We start from the raw sequence: 20,732 nt of genomic DNA, 5'->3' as shown, positions 1-20,732 counted from the left end.
AGAGGTCAGACATCCATGCCCACTCTTCACTTGTGAATAGTGGAAGCTGACTGGAAAGGTGACGACCATGTTGCAGCTGGTATTCCACTACTGCCCTCTGCTGCTCACAAAGCCTGGTCAACATGTGAAACATGGAGTTCCAGCGTGTGCCCACGTCGCACAACAGCCGGTGAGCTGGCAATATCAAGTGCTGCTGCAGTGTGGAGATACCGTCTGAAGCTGTTGATGACTTGCAGAAGTGGGCACACACCAGTAGCTCAGGCAAATTGAGGTAGGTTTTGAAAAACCGCTGAACAACTAAATTTAAGACATGGGCTATGCATGGGATGTGTGTGAGCTTGCTGAGCTCCAATGCCGCCACCAAGTTACGGCCATTATCAGACACAACCATGCCTGATTCTAGGTTGAGTGGCTAGAGCCACACAACAGTCTGGTCTCTTATCCCCTGCACAGCTATGTGGTGGTGTGCTGTTTGTCCCCCAAGCATATTAGCTTCAGCTTGGCCTGTTACCGCTTCCCCACTGATAACTGACTGGTGCTGCACGTGGATAATTCGGAGGTGGAAGTGGAGTAGGAGGCGAAGGAGATGGAAATGGGTGTTGGAGCCACTAACATAGGTGCTGGCGGAAACCCTGATCGACGTAGGGCCCGCAATCCTTGGTGTCAGTAGCCCCAGGGTTCGACTCGCTCCCGTCCTCCACAACCTTTACCCAGTGAGCCATCAGGGAAAAGTAGCGACCCTGGACGAAGTGGGGAACCTTCACAGTAACTGCGTTAGTCAGGGCACTTGTGATGTTACGGGACACATGTTGGTGTAAGGCTTGCACGGCACACTTTGAAAAATAGTGGCGGCTGAGGACTGTGTAACGCGGAACGGCCGCTGATATGAGGCTGCGGAAGGCCTCAGTGTCCACAAGCCTAAATGGCAACATTTCCGAGGCCAGTAATTTGAAAGCTGCACATTTAGTGCTATGGCCTGTGGGTGGGTGGCAGGGTATTTATCGCATGGGTTCAAATGCCTGGGGTAAGGACATTTTTACCCTGCACTGGGACATGGAAGTGGATGTGGTCGCCGATAGTGCTTGCAAAGGTCCAGGTGCAGGGCGGGGGGCATCTGGACCTACGCCTTTGACAGGGGATTGGCCAGCATGTAACACAGGGGAAGAGGAGGCAGTGGTGTGACGTGCAGACACAGATTGTGGACCCAACATTTGTCCCACTTATTAAGGTGCTTGGTTGCTAAGTGGAGGATAATGCTGGAGGTGGTTAGTTTGTTAGGGTTCACGCCGCTGCTCATTTTTGTATGGCACAGGTTGCAAATTACAATTCTTTTCTCGTCCGCACTTTCCTCAAAAAAGCCCCAGACTGCGGAACACATACCCCTTGGCAAGGGAGATTTCCGCAAGGATATGCTTTGGGGAACAGTTGCTCGTCTGATGTGGCATGCCTTCTCCCTTTTGCCACCCCACTGCCTCTTCCAGCCTTAACTGTCCACAGCGGACACCATCTACGGCAAAAGAAAACTGTATGTCACTGATATTTTAGGGCTGTGCAAACTTTACACAGGAGATGTTCGTCTATGGAAAAAGTACACTGGATGTCACTGATACTTTAGGGATGCACACACTTTACACTGGAGATGTGGCGCAGATAATTTAACTGTCCACAACAGACACCGTCTTTGGAAAAAGTCCACTGGATGCCACTGATATTTTAGGGATGCGCACACTTTACACTGGAGATATGGTGTGGGGATAATTTAACTGTCCGCAGCAGTCGCCGTCTACAGAAAAAGTACACTGGATGTCTCTGATATTTAAGGGATGTGCACACTTTACACAGGAAATGTGGCGCGGATAATTTAACTGTTTGCAGCAGACACCGTCTACGGAAAAAGAACACTGGATGTCACTGATATTTTAGGGATGCACAGACTTTACACTGTAGATCTGGTAGGGATAATTTAATTGTCCGCAGCGGTCACAGTCTAAGGAAAAAGTACACTGGATGTCATTGATATTTAAGGGATGTGCACACTTTACACAGGAGATGTGGCGCGGATAATTTAACAGTCCGCAGCGGACACCATCTACAGAAAAAGTACACTGGATGTCAATTATATTTTTGGGATTCTTACACTTTACCTGACAGAAAAGTGATTATGTGGCTGGAGGTATATTAGACGGTCATTGCATAACAATTTTACTGTAAGCCAGTGGAGTACAGGCCCCAAACATTAGGCATTTACCTGAGAGAAAAGAACAATTGATTGTGTTGCTGGAGGTATATTAAGTGGTCAGTGGATAACAATTTTACTGCAGGCCAGTGGTGTACAAGCCCTAAAAATTAGGCATTCAATGGACAGAAAAGAAAAAGTTATTATGTAGCTTGAGGTACATTAGGCGGTCACTGAAAAACTATTTTACTGTAGGCCAGTGCAGTATAGGCCCCAAACAGTAGGCATTCACCGGACAGGGAAGAACAAGTGATTATGTGGCTGGAGGTACATTAGGCGGTCACTGAATAACAATTTTACTGTAGGCCAGTGGAGTATAGGCCACAAAAATTAGGCATTCACTTGACAGAAAAGAAAAAGTGATTATGTGGCTGGAGGAATATAAGATGGTAAGCGGATAACAATTTTAATGTAAGCCAGTGGAGTATAGGCCCCAAAAATTAGGCATTCACCTGACAGAAAAGAACAAGTGATTATGTGGCTGGAGGTACATTAGGTGGTCACTGATTAACAATTTTACTATAGGCCAGTGGAGTATAGGCCCCAAAAATTATACATTTACCTGACAGAAAATAACAAGTGATTATGTGACTGGAGGTATATTAGACGGTCAGTCTATAACAATTTTACTGTAGGCCAGTACAGGCCCCAAGAATTACGCATTCACCTGTCAGAAAAGAACAACTGATTATGTGGCTGGAGGTACATTAGGCGATCACTGAATATTATAACAATTTTACTATAGGCCAGTGGAGTATAGACCCCAAAATTTAGGCATTTACCTGACAGAAAAGAACAAGTGATTATGAGGCTGAAGGTATATTAGACAGTCAGTGGATAACAATTTTACTGTAGGCCAGTACAAGCCCCAAAAATTAGGCATTCACCTGACAGAAAATAGCTTGTGATTATGTGGCTGGAGGTATATAAGGTGGTCACTGGCTAAAAATGTTACTGTAGGCCAGTATAGGCCCCAACATTTAGGCATTCACCTGACAGAAACAAACTTGTGATGATGTGGCTGGAGCTACATTATTCAGTCACTGGATAAAATTTTTACTGTAGGCCACTGGAGTAGGGGCCCCAAAAATTTGGCATTCGAATGACACAAGTCAAAAAGTTAAAAACATAAAATAAAAAGAAACAAATATTCAGAATATATAGCACTATATTTTAAACATTTGCAAATTCTCAAGTGCTGATATTCGCAAGTAAAATTTGTTTTTCGAATATTCGTGCTCAACAATACTCCACATTGTGTCCACATTGGCTGTTAACCCGATGTAGTCGGACACCTGTCAGTCTAGGCATTCCCTGAGGCTGGATCCGGAGGGCAACTCTCGATAGGTTGGCTGCAAGAAAGATCTCATATCTGAAGTGACCAACACATCTTCAAACCGCCCTCTTCTTGCAGGCGCGGTAGGATTGGTACCCGCACCTGTTTCACCGTGGGTGGCAATTCCTCTGCCAGCGCCCGCAACAGCAGAATGCAACATCTCTCGTAGCAAGGCCTGGAAATGCTGCATTCTGACATTCCTCTGTGATGCTGGTAACATGTTCGCCATTTTGTGTTTGTACCGGGGGTCTAAGTACGTTGCCACTCAGTACTGCTCCTTGCCCTTAATACTTTTTATAAGGGGGTCCCTCTTCAAACACTGGAGCATGAAGGCCACCATTTGCACTAAATTTAAAGTGGTGGAGTGCCCTGGCTTCTGCTCATTGCTCAGGAGAATGTCGTCCTTGGTCTCCTCCCCCAGCCACGGACAACACCAGGGATCCCTGAAAAGGTTAAAGTCCCACTAAAAGCCTGCTCTTCTTGCTCCTCCTCCTCCCGCCCCCAGCCACCATCCTCATATGACCCCTCTTCAGACTCATGCTGACTTGTCTGAGATGGAGTAGCCCCCCCTGGGAATTCATTCAGCATTGTGACTTCCTCATCTTCCAGCTCTTGCTCCTTGATGGCTTGATCAATGAAACAACGCAATGCATTGCTCCAGAAAAAAGGTGTAAGGTACGATGTCACTGATGGTGCCCTGGCTGCGACTGACCAGTTTGGTGATCTCATCAAATGGCCACAGAAGTTTGCATGCTATGCGCATGAGCAGCCACTGGTGCTGTGAAAATAAACCAAGCTCCCCAGAACCTGTCCTGCTGCAGGTAGTCATTAACGGCACGTTGCTGCTGGAGCAGCTTATCAAGCATATAAAAGGTGGAGTTCCAGTGCGTCGGGCTGTCACAAATCAGACGTCTGACGGACAGGTGTTCTTGCCGCTGAATATAAGCAAGGTTAGCCATGGCCATGTAAAATCTAAAATGGCCAGAGATTTTCCTGGACTGTCGCAAGACGTCCTGGATCCCGGGGTATTTGGCAGTGAATCGCTGCACGACTAAGTTCTGGACATGTGTCATTTTGCCCTGTTTCCGCGGGCTTAGCAGATGGGCACCATTGTCGCACACCACTTTACCAACTGTCAAATTGAGCGGGGTTAGCCACTGATTGGCCTGTGACCACAGAGCTGAAAGCAGTGCAGGAGCGGTGAGGCTCTTGGCTTCCACGCACAAAAGCCGCAGCACAGCATAGGCAACGTCTCACCTGGCACGTCCAATAGGTTCTGGGGAGCTTGGGGGTGCAGCGGAAGAGGCGGTAGCAGTGGAAAAGGAGGAGTCAGCCGAGGGGGAGACGGAGGATGGAGAAGGAGGATGGAGAAGAAGAGGCAGGCCTGCATACAATCCGTGGCAGTAACACCAAATTCACACGGTTGCCACGGGTTACATGCTTGATGGCCAGTCAGAAGGTTCAACCAATGGGCAGTAAAAGTTATGTACCTTCCCTGCCCGTGTTTGCTAGACCACGTGTACGTGGTAAGATGTAGCTTGGCACTGACACTGTGTGCCATCGATATATTCAAATGATGCTGAATGTGGCCATGTGACGAATGGCAGGAGTGAGGAGAAGGAGAAGAGGCAGGACGTGGAGCGCCGGGAGGGTGACTTTGTGGCTTCTGACGGCGTTGCTCCCACTGGGCTCAGTGATTGGAGGTCAGGTGCCTTCTTAAGGCGGACGTCCTAGGTGAGTGTTGGGCTTACCGTGACTTATGCGTTGACAGCACAGGCTGCAGATGGTCACACTATTGTCAGCAGCTGACACGTTAAAAAAAGCCCACACTGCAGAGCCATGTGCCGGCGTCCTGGGAGCACAAGATGTGACCGTGCATGGTGGATGACTCGATCCAGATACATTTGCAGTCTTCTTTTGGCCTCCTGTGCACTGCGAATTCTGTCTGATTCTCCTACTTCTCCTCCCTATCTGCTGCTCCGTCTATCCCTCTAAACTCCCCTCCACTTCCTCTCTTGTGGGGACCCACGTGACATCCATCGACACGTCATCATTGTTCCCTTAACTACCACTAGCATTAGAGATCTTGGAGTAGGCTGCAACAGCGGGGACCACCCTCCTTGTGCTGATCTGTGTACTGTTGTCAGACCGCTTGGTGGTGGCCGTTGCTACTTCCTCATCCGATGCCAAGAATGGCTGTGCATTGGTAATGGATGGAATGGATGTAAAAAAAATCCTTTGACCCGAGTGGAGGGGCTATGGTGGTGGTTGTGGTGGTGTCTTTGGGGGTGCACACAGCAGAGAGTAAGGAGGGTGCAGATACGGAAGGCTGAGTTAGCCACTCAACCAACTCTGGTGCACTATTTGACATAATCACAGGCATATTCTCCAACTTCCCACTTAGGCTCTGGCCTGGTGCACCTGCCCGACCCCTACCACCCATGCCGAATGGCCTGCCTCTTTATATGCCTGATATTTTCAAAATGACCCTATGCCAAAGTCCCTAGAGAAGAGCAATATTTGTGGAATCAGGTATATCGCAGACCTCAATCAGTATTTTGTGGAAGCAGGTATATCGCACCCCTCAATCAGTATTTTGTGGAAGCAGGTATATAGAAACCCTTAATAAGTATTTTGTAGAATTAGGTGTATGTCACCCCTTAATCAGTATTTTGTGGAAACAGGTATATATAACACCTGAATCAAAATTTGGTGGAAGCAGGTATGTCGCACCCCTCAATCTGTATTTTGTGGAAGTAGGTATATCAAACCCCTTAATCAGTATTTTGTGGAAGCACAGGTATATCGCACCCCTTAAACAGTATTTTGTGAAGACAGGTATACCCCTGAATAAATTTTGGGTGGAAGCAGGTATATCGCACCCCTCAATCAGTATTTTATAGAACCAGGTATATAGTACCCCTTAATCAGTATTTTGAACAAGCAGATATATCCCACCCCTCAATCACTATTTTGTGGAAACAGGTATATAAAACACCTGAATCAATATTTAGTGGAAGCAGGTATATTCCCTCAAACTGTATTTTGTGGAAGCCGATGTATCGCAGGCCCCAATCAATATTTGGTTACCATGAAGTGTGAGAAAATTTGGATTTGTTTTGATTTAAAGTTTTCCTAAACTTCGGACCGAATTACGCTTTGAATGCTTTGCTTTGTTCTACACTATTTAAAACCACCGAGATGTGAACACAATTGAAAATATAGGTAGGATATATTAGACAGCAAGTGAACAATGAAGTCTTATGTCAATGTGTCATAAATAGGACAAATAGCCAAGAGTAAGAATTTGAGGTACTTTGACCAGGGCCAAGTTGTGATAGTTGGACCACTAGGCCAGATCTTCACCAAAACAACAAGTCTTGTGAGGTGTTCCTGATATGCAGTGGTTAGTACCTTCCAAAAGTTGTCCAAGGAATAATAACTGGTGACAGGGTCATGAGCACTCAAGACTTACAAATGCACAGAGAGAGTGAGGGTTAGCCCATCTGTTCCAATCCCGCAGAACAGCTAGTGCAGCACAAATTGTTGTAAAAGATAATGCTGGCTATTATAAGTAGGTTTGAGCATATAGGGTTCTGGTTGTCGTATAGAATATAGTCTTTGTCCTACTGTAAAATCTATGGCCTCCGTGGAGGTATTTTAGAAGTTTCAGCAAATATTGCGATACTTACTTAGTCTTGCCTCTATCACGTCTCACTTTGTTTATTCACATAAATTTACTGTATCAAAATACAAAGCTGAACTCAGCTTCTTTAAGGTGCTGAGTCTTGCAATATTTGCTGAAACTTTGGAAAGACCTCAGCGGAGGCAATATATTTTACAGTTTTACAGCTGATATTCTTAACAAAGTTTATCAAAGAATTGGGTTTAGCAATCCAACAGAGGCAATGGGATACTCTGGGTATTATTCTGCTAGGAACTATTTGGTCCTGGCATTTATGTAGATGGCAGTTGTCTCTTCAATGAATGGTTTGAGGGTCATGAGAAAAATTTCAAGGTGTTCTGTACATGTTCTGGAAAAATCTAAGGTATGTGCTGGAAAGGCAAGTCTGATCCATAGAGGCTGCACCCTTCAATGTACAGGACAGTAAGCTGTTAACGTCTTGTGAAAACCATGCCTTTGAAAGTTCAGAACTGCTTTTGAGTCACAAAGGGCCCTATACAATAATAGGGCTTGTCCACACTGTCGCTAGGCTTACACTAGTAATTTCCATTGTCCTGCTGCATTAGAGTACCAGATAATTAGATCAAGGACAGCAATGGTGCCCAATGGACACCATTGACTATAAAGGTTTTTTTAGGTTTTCTATTATAATTTCCATCATTTTTATAAGCAAAGTAGTATAGCATATTGCATCTTTTTTCTGCATTTTCAGCAGAATCAACAATAGATTTGTAAGATGTCCAGCATTTGAAAAACAAAACAAAACACAATTCCACAATATGCTGTCATGTTGTGATGTGAATTGCAGCCTGTAATTGGTTATGCTAGCATGTCGTGAATTTGTTCCATAAGATATTTGAGCAAAGGGTGGACACTATAACTCTGACAGCATGTACCTGCTGTCATCTCCCTGCTCACGACGTACAATCTGGAAAACTCACCTATCCTCCTGCTCAGTTCTCCTGGCAGCCCCTGCTTGTCAAAGTTTCTCTCCTACCTTCCCAACCTTATGGCCACTAGAGTAGAATCAGTGCGCACGTCCTAATTTGACACCCTATTGCAGAATCCTTCCAGGGTATTTAGGGCATGTTCCCCTGTAGGAGGGTGCCTGAGCAATAGTTTTTTTTTTTTTAGCTTGCTAGTTACCTTCAGTGGTGTGCCATATTATGCTCTGTTCTCCCATACCCATCCTCTGTCTGCTTACCAGATTTGACCCTTTGGTGTCTGATCTGATCTCTGCCTGACTCTTGTGTTAACCATGAGCTGCCCATCCTGAACGTCGGCCTGTTTTCCAGATTGTACGAACTCTGCCTGCACTGGCCTTGGATTATTCCTATTATTATAACTATTATTTTTCTTTGGTACCTTGATGCTCCACACCAGTGTTGCCTGACCCTTTAAGTCAGCAGTCACTAAACAGAGACAGTTATCTTGTCCTCAAGTACTGTTAAATACAGTGCATAGATTAAGAAATCCTATATTGTAAAAAAAAAAGTGCATGATTACTTTGTAGAATTCACTTGGCTAGAAATATTTCAACACTTATATAGAAATCTATAAAAATGGGCATATTGCAGATGGCTAGACAAAATAATACAGTACATTTTCAATGAAAGAAAAAAGCAGAACACAGAAGTCAATATGTCTTGCTGTGAGAAGTGAAAAAAACTGAATCCCTCTTTCTGATTAATGAAATTAATAAAAAGAAGAATAAAAGTACACAGTATAGAAAGCATACATAATGCAAACTTTTACATTTTTATAAAACAATATGCACACTATGTACAGTTCCTCAGCAAGGCACGTTGTTCACAGTGAGATGAATCTACTAACCCCTTGTCCTATTCTTTTGGAATGAAATAAATTGCTTATCGTGGTGAGCTCTTTTATGCTCTGTAAAATTAAGAAGGCTGAATAGAATATAAAAAGAGTTATTTTCAAATAGGGAAAGAGAAGCTTATCTAACAATTGATTCTATCTAAATAAGCTATTTGAGAATTGGTATTTGGCCTAGATTTATCAAGGGAAGGAAAGAAAAGTCTCCAGTGGAAAAGGGTAAAATTGTCCATCCTCTATAATTCTATGGAGTCTATTTATAAAAAATATAGCAATGCCCTCAATTTATATATAATTAATAGGGTTGCCAATCACTCATAACTTTACTAACAAACTAATAGCCACTTTAGTTTTAAATGCAATATGTTAATATGTCTATATTGCTGCTTTCATTCTTCACAGCAGACAGAATAAGACACTATGACAGCGTGTTTAGTTGTACAGTTTACAGCATACAGTACATCTTGAACAAAAAAAGAAGGATCCCAACATAGTGCATCCATAGATTTTGGTGAAGAGCATGAACCTGTCAGTGTGTGTACTATATACAGCCTCTGCATACAGTGCACACACTAAGATAGGGAGAGCTGTCAATCATACTGTCTGGGTAAGGTATGTAAGGACTCTCTTTTGCCTTATTCACACAGTCAGTGTTCGGTCAGTGATTTCCATCAGTAATTGTGAGCCAAGATCATGTGCGGTTATAAACACAGACTAGGTCCACATCTTTCCCTTATACCTAATGTTTGTGTAGGCTCCAGTCCTGGTTTTGGCTCACAATGACTGATGGAAATCGCTGACCAAACACTGATGTGTGAATAAAGAGGAGTTCATACTCGCATTTTGCTTGCCGTTATAGCATTCCATTCAAATGAGATTAAAATGGAAAATAATGAAATTGCTATAAGGGAAAGTCAAACAGAACACTTTAAAGGCATTCCGTTTTAATCCGTCCTAATAGAGTTGAATAGAGGAGAAAAAACTAAAAAAAAACTAAACCATCATTGCATCTGGTTTCTGTTATTTTGGATGGAAAAAAAAGTCCCGCAGACAGAACTTTTGTTTCCGTCCAAAATAACGGAACCATGACGGAATGCCGGTTTCGGTTTTTTCCCCCTCTCTATTCAACTCTATTAGGGTGGAATAAAATGGCTAAATGCCTTTAAAGGGAACCTGTCATGTGGATATTTGATTATAATCTAACTAATTATATATAATCATTAACTACTGAAAAGTACCTTAGATGTATTCACTTACTGGTGTGACAGATGGTTACCTCATAATATACACACAAAGATGTCGCATGCTAATGAGCTGATTTGAGTCCAGCGTGATGTCAGTGAGTCCAGCGTTTTTTAGTTCAGAGCTATAGCCACTCCCCTGCCCACCTGCTGCTGATTCATATGGAAAATAACTGTCAATCTGCTGCCGGTAGGCGGGGAGAGTCAGGAGCTCATAAATATTCAGGACTCATCATTATCAGATGGAGCTTTTCAATACAAGATGTTGGCAGATTGACTGGGTCAATTAAAGAAAGTGACCCAGCATTTTGCTAAGAGAATCAGTCACTTATTTATGTTGCCCTTAGTTAGGACACCATAAAACTGGTGACAGGTTCCCTTTAAAGAGTTCCGTTTGGCTTTCCATTATATAAATTCCGTTATTTTCCGTATTAATCACATTTGAATGGAATGCCATAATGGAAAGCGGAATGCTAGTATGAACTCCACCTAAGGCATTTTTCCAGTTGGAATGAAACATCACGAATTAATAAAAATTTCTGGATTATGTACATATTCATGTTTCCTAGTATATGAAGCATATGACTTACAGAAGTACTGTTTTATATTGTGAATAAATGTGTAAGACTTTTCTCAATGATATGGGAGTGTCGCAGTTTTCTTCTGGAATACTAAGGCTTGCATAATCCTACAACAGTAGCACCCAGTTTGTGAAAAAAAGGCGAACGATCTCACCACTTGCCTGTGAATTTTACTCTCTAGGAGTTCTGTCAGGATTTACTGTGTTTTATTACTTACAAATCCTGTACTAGATCACGTAAACCTATATACAGTGGGATGCGAAAGTTTGGGCAACCTTGTTAATCGTCATGATTTTACTGTATAAATCGTTGGTTGTTACGATAAAAAATGTCAGTTAAATATATCATATAGGAGACACACACAGTGATATTTGAGACGTGAAATGAAGTTTATTGGATTTACAGAAAGTGTGCTATAATTGTTTAAACAAAATTAGGCAGATGCATACATTTGGGCACTGTTGTCATTTTATTGATTCCAAAACCTTTTGAACTAATTATTGGAACTCAAATTGGCTTGGTAAGCTCAGTGACCCCTGACCTGCATACACAGGTGAATCCAATTATGAGAAATTTAAGGGGGTCAATTGTAAGTTTCCCTCCTCTTTTAATTTTCTCTGAAGAGTAGCAACATGGGGGTCTCAAAACAACTCTCAAATGACCTGAAGACAAAGATTGTTCACCATCATGGTTTAGGGGAAGGATACAGAAAGCTGTCTCAGAGATTTCAGCTGTCTGTTTCCACAGTTAGGAACATATTGAGGAAATGGAAGACCACAGGCTCAGTTCAAGTTAAGGCTCGAAGTGGCAGACCAAGAAAAATCTCGGATAGACAGAAGCGACAAATGGTGAGAACAGTCAGAGTCAACCCACAGACCAGCACCAAAGACCTACAACATCATCTTGCTGCAGATGGAGTCACTGTGCATCGTTCAACTATTCGGCACACTTTACACAAGGAGATGCTGTATGCGAGAGTGATGCAGAGGAAGCCTTTTCTCTGCCCACAGCTCAAAAAGTGCCGCTTGAGGTGGACTAAAGCACATTTGGACAAGCCAGCTTCATTTTGGAATAAGGTGCTGTGGACTGATGAAACTAAATTTAGTTTTTTTTGGCCATAACAAAGGGCGTTATGCATGGAGGAAAAAGAACACAGCATTCCAAGAAAAACACCTGCTACCTACAGTAAAATATGGTGGTGGTTCCATCTTGCTGTGGGGCTGTGTGGCCAGTGCAGGGACTAGGAATCTTGTCAAAGTTGAGGGACGCATGGATTCCACTCAGTATCAGCAGATTCTGGAGACCAATGTCCAGGAATCAGTAACAAAGCTGAAGCTGCGCCGGGGCTGGATCTTTCAACAAGACAACAACTCTAAACACTGCTCAAAATCCACTAAGGCATTTATGCAGAGGAACAAGTACAACGTTCTGGAATGGCCTCAGACCCCAGACCTAAATATAATAGAAAATCTGTGGTGTGACTGAAAGAGAGCTGTCTATGCTCGGAAGCCATCAAACCTGAATGAACTAAAGATGTTTTGTAAAGAGGAATGGTCCAAAATACCTTCAACCAGAATCCAGACTCTCATTGGAACCTACAGGAAGCGCTTAGAGGCTGTAATTTCTGCAAAAGGAGGATCTACTAAATATTGATTTCATTTCTTTTTTGTGGTGCCCAAATTTATGCACCTGCCTAATTTTGTTTAAACAATTATAGCACACTTTCTATAAATCCAAAAAAACTTCATTTCACTTCTCAAATATCACTGTGTGTGTCTCTATATGATATCTCTAACTGACATTTTTTATCGTAACAACCAACGATTTATACAGGAAAATCATGACAATTAACAAGGTTGCCCAAACTTTCGCATCCCACTGTATCTCAAGGCTCATCTTTCCTACCTCTATCATATGTGATTCTCAGATATGGCAACAAAAATCACCGGACAAGTGCTCTTTAAATGTGAATTTCTTATTTTTAAAATGTTAAATTATGTATTTTTCTTATAGTGGAAGTCAGTGATAGAATTAAATGTATATGTTTACATATATTTACAAAATAGGTATGCAGTTTGAAGAAGATTCACTACACATAAATAACTCATGAAATGGATGCCAACTTTATGCCAACTGTGTACCTTTTTGAGGGATCTGTCAAAAAGTATATGGTACCATTGGCATGCAGCTGCGTTCCTTTTTTACAGTCTATGGGACAGATTTATGAAAAGGGAACTTTGTGTTTGTTGCCTCTAGTGACCATGACATCTGTACTTTGATTGGTTGCTATGGGCAACAAAGACAGTTTATTTAGCTAGTTTTAAATATCTGCCTTTTTTTCTGTTTAGTTTCAATAAACAAACAAATCAGGGCCGATCCTAACTTAAAATGGTCTTAAGATAGTGTACTGATGGAATTTCATCAGGATCTGCTCCAGCTCAAACACATAGGTTAGCCACCTATATGCCCTATGGTAAAGAATAAGAAAGCATTCAAGGTTGTTAGAAGGTGTGTGGGAGAGGAGGATGACCACATGTAAAACAACCACCAACCAATGGAAGGCCTTGATCCCATCACATGTCTAGGAATAATGTCAGGAAGTAAATGTGGAGAATGCCCACTCTTCACCACTCCATACAGGGAGGGACACACCTGCCCTGCCAACCAAAGACATTCGTGTATGAGGCAGCCCACATGGGGATGCATTTTTATGGGGTCACATGCCCGGTCGGCCACCCATGATATGATGGGTGTAAAACTACTGTTCTCTCAGCTTTTACACTGCTCTGATGAGCATTCATGTTTAATTAGCCATTTCCTTGCCAAGACAATTTCTACTTTTGACAACTTCAGGTAAAACCTGAATAATATATCTGTATTTAAAATACTCGTTTAACTATTTTCTGAAAGTAAACATTGTGCATGTTGTGAAAATGCTACTTAGAAATTTATAATCAAGGGCATCTTCATGCGATTTTTCAAGTTTTGTAAGAATGACATACAAATTCATGGCTACATGCACATTTCAAAAAGAAGTGTGACAATCAGGATGCACTATATAATTTCATTTGTAAGAGGGAATAAGAAAGCTTCTGCATTCCTCTGTAAGGGACATGTCAGTAAAAGGCTCTGATCTTTCTCCCTGCTGTTATCTACAACTTTCACTCTATCATCCCTCCATTACAGACACAGAATCTAGATGTACAAAGTATTACACATATAACAATGGCTTAGAGTTACTATGAGTTAGTGTTACAGCAGTGTTTGTGGAACCACAGTGCCAACAAACAAGTTTGACTTTGGGCTAATCCTAAGTGTGTTATCCTGGCAGTCCCCCCGTTTTACCCTTTAATCCCTATACAGGGATCTGGACTTTGCTGTAGGGGAGCCACCAGGCCACAACCTTCTAGAGTAGTTACTTTGTGGTTGACAGCTGACCCACTGGGGTCAGAGAGGGATCTGGCAAACCTATAGTCAAGAAAAGACTGAGGTCAGGGTAGACAGAGTCCATGCGAATCAATGAAACAATTCAAGGTCAGGGCAGTCAGTGAAGAATCAATTCAGTAATCAGGCACAGTTTGGGTCAGGCAGCGGAGAATCAGAGTCTGGAATTGGGCATAACTTGTTACATGGTCAGAGAGACAGAACAGCACACATTAGCAGGAGCTAGCAAGCTAGATACAACTATTGCTCAATCACCTTCCCACAAAGGAATGTGCCTTAAATACCCAGAAGTCACCGTACTATGGGCAGACTCAAGAGGCCTAGACAGCAAGTGCAGGCGGCAGCCTGCAGCAGAAGAGACATGGTACTCCTGTGGTCAGGCCTGCTTTTAAAGAGCAGATGAGGACAAGTGAGTCCAGATGCCTGTATAGTGACAGTGGCAACAGCAGGGTAAGAGGATTGGCACCCGTACCCACCTGGGAGAGCTCGATGGCAGTAGGCGTAGGCCAACAACATAATGGTTAGACAAAGTAGACAATGAGAGGGAGTCTTTGAATGTGCCCAAATTATCACAGTGTTTCAGGTTGTGTGATGAATCTGGCATCTGGCATCAAATATATAGACTTCCAGTCTAAAGTTTAAGACAACATTTACTTGCCTTACTTTCTTTGAGATTTTTAAGACAGAAATTTTGGCACATTTTAGTGCAAAAGGTCACATTTTAGACCATGCTGCTTCTTTTTGCCTAAAAGATGAGATTATGTGAAATTTTGCAAAAAATGCTAGAAAATGAGCCAAAATTGTAGACAAAATCAAGACGAAGAGTCAATAGTGAATCAAAGCCATTGAACCTAGTATCATTTGAAAGATGAAATTCTAGACTTTAATATGATATGCTCTACCACAGCTTAGCTATTGTATATGTTTAGACTCATGAAACATTAAATTCAATATTGTCAAACCACTAAAAATTCAAGTTTAACAGAAATCCATCCCAAAACATCCCAACAAAATGTAATGTATGAGCTTTGGAGTCCTTGAATTCACGAGCTCTCGGATCTTCCCCTCCATGCCGCTGATAGTACCCTCCACTAACTGGCAATTTTATTTCAATACACATTATAGGAAGGGAACTGTCATTAAACCATGGGAAGATGGAAGGTGGTACAGCTCATGCATTTTGGTGTTGTTGCAAGTTTATACTGCCCTTAGTTAAAGGGAACCTGTCACCGGGATTTTGTGTATAGAGCTGAGGACATGGGTTGCTAGATGGCCGCTAGCACATCCACAATACCCAGTCCCCATGGCTCTGTGTGCTTTTATTGTGTCAAAAAAACGATTTGATACATATGCAAATTTACCTGAGAGGAGTCCTGTACATGAGATGAGTCAGGGAAAGGACTCATCTCAAGTTAATTTGCATATGTATCAAATCGTTTTTTTTGACACAATAAAAGAACACAGAGCTATGGGGACTGGGTATTGCAGATGTGCTAGCGGCGATCTAGCAACCCATGTCCTCAGCTCTATACACAAAATCCAGGTGGCAGGTTCCCTTTAAAGTAGGAAAAATCTGGTGACACATTGCCTTTAGCTAAAAGAGCCAAGGAAGAATAATGTGGCTATTAGTATTTCTTATATATATTTTTTTGCTATAACTAACTATATAGGCTACTCTATGAACTGTAGCCATTTACTTTTTCTTTGCTTTCATATACAGACGTGGACAAAATTGTTGGTACCCTTTGGTCAATGAAAGAAAAAGTCACAATGGTCACAGAAATAACTTTAATCTGACAAAAGTAATAATAAATTAAAATTCTATAAATGTTAACCAATGAAAGTCAGACATTGTTTTTCAACCATGCTTCAACAGAATTATGTAAAAAAATAAACTCATGAAACAGGCATGGACAAAAATGATGGTACCCCTAGAAAACACAGAACATAATGTGACCAAAGGGACATGTTAATTCAAGGTGTGTCCACTAATTAGCATCACAGGTGTCTACAACCTTGTAATCAGCCATTGGGCCTATATATATGGCTCCAGGTAATCACTGTGTTGTTTGGTGATATGGTGTGTACCACACTCGACATGGACCAGAGGAAGCAAAGGAAAGAGCTGTCTCAAGAGATCAGAAAGAAAATTATAGACAAGCATGTTAAAGGTAAAGGCTATAAGACCATCTCCAAGCAACTAGATGTTCCTGTGAGTACAGTTGCACATATTATTCATAAGTTTAAGATCCATGGGACTGTAGCCAACCTCCCTGGACGTGGCCGCAGGAGGAAAATTGATGACAAATCTAAGAGACGGATAATCCGAATGGTAACAAAAGAGCCTAGAAAGACTTCTAAAGAGATTCAAGGTGAACTTCATGCTCAAGGAACATCAGTGTCAGATCGCACCATCCGTCGTTGTTTGAGCCAAAGTGGACTACATGGGAGACGACCAAGGAGGACACCATTGTTGAAAACGAATCATAAAAAAGCAAGACTGGAATATGCCAAACTACATGTTGACAAGCCACAAAGCTTCTGGGAGAATGTCCTGTGGACAGATGAGACAAAAATCGAAGTTTTTGCCAAGGCACATCAGCTGTATGTTCACAGACGAAAAAATGAAGCATATCAAGAAAAGAACACTGTCCCTACTGTGAAACATGGAGGAGGCTCTGTTATGTTCTGGGGCTGCTTTGCTGCGTCTGGCACAGGGTGTCTTGAATCTGTGCAGGGTACAATGAAATCTCAAGACTATCAAGGAATTCTAGAGAGAAATGTACTAGCCAGTGTCAGAAAGCTTGGTCTCAGTCGCAGGTCATGGGTCTTGCAACAGGACAATGACCCAAAACACACCGCTAAAAACACCCAAGAATGGCTAAGAGGAAAAAATTGGACTATTCTAAAGTGGCCTTCTATGAGCCCTGACCTCAATCCTATTGAGCATCTTTGGAAGGAGCTGAAACATGCAGTCTGGAAAAGGCACCCTTCAAACCGGACACAACTGGAGCAGTTTGCTCATGAGGAGTGGGCCAAAATACCTGCTGAGAGGTGCAGATGTCTCATTGACAGTTACAGGAAGCGTTTGATTGCAGTGATTGCCTCAAAAGGTTGCGCAACAAAATATTAAGTTAGGGGTACCATCATTTTTGTCCATGCCTGTTTCATGAGTTTATTTTTTTACATAATTCTGTTGAAGCATGGTTGAAAAACAATGTCTGACTTTCATTGGTTAACATTTATAGAATTTTAATTTATTATTACTTTTGTCAGATTAAAGTTATTTCTGTGACCATTGTGACTTTTTCTTTCATTGACCAAAGGGTACCAACAATTTTGTCCACGTCTGTATATGATTTCAGCATTGTCTATCAATTATCCCCATGTCATTACCTGTGACCCATTTTAATTCTATCCACATATATTAGACTAGAGTTGGCCAAACATGCTGATTTTGGTAGGACTCACCAACCATCTAATATGTGTTGGGGTATACCAACTTTAATCTGATGGCAGATGTCGAGGGAAAGAATAATTGGGATGCTGAATTTACACATACTCAATCCAGTTATTTTCAAGGGAGATAAGTTGCCACCAGAGATGTCTGGCAATGGCTTTCTCTGTTTTCCTCATTAATAACACTTGGATGCTGAACTAAACTAAGCGGCCATTTGTGTGGGTGGGTCTGGGAGGATAGCTGTCAACCAAACAGCTCCCTTAAGTGAATGGACAACCTAAGACAGACCTAAACATTTTTACTGCTAGAACACAAAACGTGTTCAGCTTCTGTTCCTGTAGTGTTCATACTCATCATGAGAGTGACAGAGAGGACTGTGCTGCTGTGATTGGACTGTTCTGTCTATGATCATGCAAAGCACTTGATGATTGTTCTGCTAATCAATAAGAAAGCTGTCAGGGGAATATACAGTACCACCTCTTGCCAAATTGCTTTTGTAATCTGACAAAACCATACCTGATACAAAATCCAAGGTGAAGAAGGTGATCTGCATAAAGTAACATGCTTACCATGTTAATATAAATGTAAAACTACTGCAGCTCAGCGAAGGCAACAAGTGACACAAATGTCTTACTTTTTCAAACACATTTCTTTTTTTCATTCCATCCAAACAGCTAAAGCCTGAAGACAATGTAGAAAATGTCCCACTTCTGTGGGGTAGAATTACTAATATTTAGTGTAAACTTAAGAGTAGGGTTGAGTGAACCCGAACTGTAAAGTTCGGGTTCGTATCAAAATTTAGGATTTTTGGACCCCGGACCCGAACCCGAACCCGAACTTTTCAGTAAAAGTTTGGGTTCGGGTTCGTTGTTCGGCAATTTAATGGCGATTTTTAAAAGGCTGCAGAGTTTAACTTGTGTGCCATTAGAAGCCATCACAGCCATGCCTACTAATGGCATGGCTGTGATTGGCCAGTGCAGAATGTGACCCAGCCTCTATATAAGCTGGAGTCATATAGCGCTGCACGTTACTCTGCTCTGATTAGTGTAGGGATAGGATGCTGCTGCTGTGAGGGAGAGAATAGAACAGAATCTTTATTCTGAAGTGCTTGTTAACTCAGCAATCTACCTAGATTTTGTTTTGTGGGTGCAGTGCACAATCTTTTTACCCTGCCCTGAGCCCAGTGACACAGAAAAATAACTTTTATCCGTCTGTTAGTTAGGTGGGCGGTGGTGGTCAATTTATGCAAGTTCTGTGCACCAGCACAGCATATGTGCATTTGTGACAGTCAAATAGAAGCTTGAAATACTACAATTATATTCTGTTTTTTTTTTAAAAATCACCCATTTTTGGCAAGATGCTACATCTGTGGCCTTTGCAGCATTTGTCATTGTTAAATACAAGGTTCAAATCCAGCAATAATTTTCTGGGTTTTTAATAAACTAAATACTAAATTTGCAGCCTTTGCTGCATCTGTCAGTGTGAAATACACACGTTAGATACTGCTGTTATCTTCTGTTATAAAAAAAACCACCTATTTTAGGAAAAATATAAAATTTGCAGCCTTTGCTGCATCTGTGAGTGAGAAACACATGTGTTAGATACTGCTGTTATCTTCTGTTATTAAAAAAACACCCATTTTGAGAAAAATACTAAATTTGCAGCCTTTGCTGCATCTGTCAGTGTGAAATACACACGTTAGATACTGCTGTTATCTTGTGTTATAATTTTTTTTTTAAAACACCCACTTTGGGAAAAATACTAAATTTGCAGAGAATGAGGAGAGCGTCAAATAAGTAACGTGGCTCCGGTCGCGGTGCTGCTGGTAGAGCTCCTGTTGCAGGGAGGGGACGTGGTCGATCAATGCCAGCTACACGCACAAGTCAAACACCTTCCTCAGGTGCAAGTAGGCAACAGAACCTTTATTTGGTCTGGCCTAATGCGGCTCTACGAATAGTGAGGCCAGAACAAGTACAGGCCATAGTAGATTGGGTTGCTGACAGTGCCTCCAGTTCCTTCAAATTGTCTCCCACCCAGTCCCCTGCAGAAATATCAGAGATGTCCATCAGTCTTTCACCTCACCCCCTTGCAACTCAGCCAAGCAGTCTGAGCCCCAAGTCATGCAGCAGTCTCTTCTGCTTTTTGATGACTCTGTTAGCAGGGTTTCCCATAGCCATCCACATATCCCTGCCCCAGAAGTGGAAGAGATTGAGTGCATAGATGCCCAACCACTTATGTTTCAAGATAAGTACATGGGAGGACCACCGCAGCACATCTCGGATGATAACGAAACATAGGTGCAAACTGCTGTGGCTTTCGAAAGTGTGCAGACCGACAAGGAGGGCAGGGGTAAAGACTGGGTGGAATATGATGTGGAGGACAATGAGGTCCTCGACCCCACATGGAATCAAGGTCATGTGAGTGACGTGTCCCCAAGACAGTAGGCCTGTTACTGCGCAATGCAGCAAGGGACCGAGAACAACAAAGCTAGCTCCAAGGAGTTCCCTGGTGTCGCAGTTCTTCAGACAATGTGCTGACTATAAGAAATGAGTGGTTTGCACACTGTGCAATCAAAGCCTAAAGCGAGGCATAAACGGTCTCAACCTGAGCACAACTTGCATGACCAGGTATCTAAGTGCAAAGGACGAGCTGCAGTGGAGTAGACACCTCAAAATCCAAGAAAGGTCTCTGGCTCCTCCTGCTTCCTCTTCTGCTGCAGTCTCGGGCTCTTTATCCACCTCTGGAGTGAAAGTGGCACCTGCCACCCCGCAAACAGTGGATCTGCCAGCAACACCACCACCTGGTCACCAATCATCTCCACAATGTCCAACAGAAGTGTTCAGATCTCCATCTCCCAAACACTGGAGCAAAATAGGAAGTACCCCGCGACCCACCCACGATCCTTGGCCCGGA

The sequence above is a fragment of the Bufo gargarizans genome, chromosome 4 (assembly GCF_014858855.1).
Source record: "Bufo gargarizans isolate SCDJY-AF-19 chromosome 4, ASM1485885v1, whole genome shotgun sequence".
Lineage (NCBI taxonomy): Eukaryota > Metazoa > Chordata > Amphibia > Anura > Bufonidae > Bufo > Bufo gargarizans.
The sequence above is the reverse complement of the archived record's forward strand: the minus strand, read 5'-3'. Positions refer to the sequence as shown.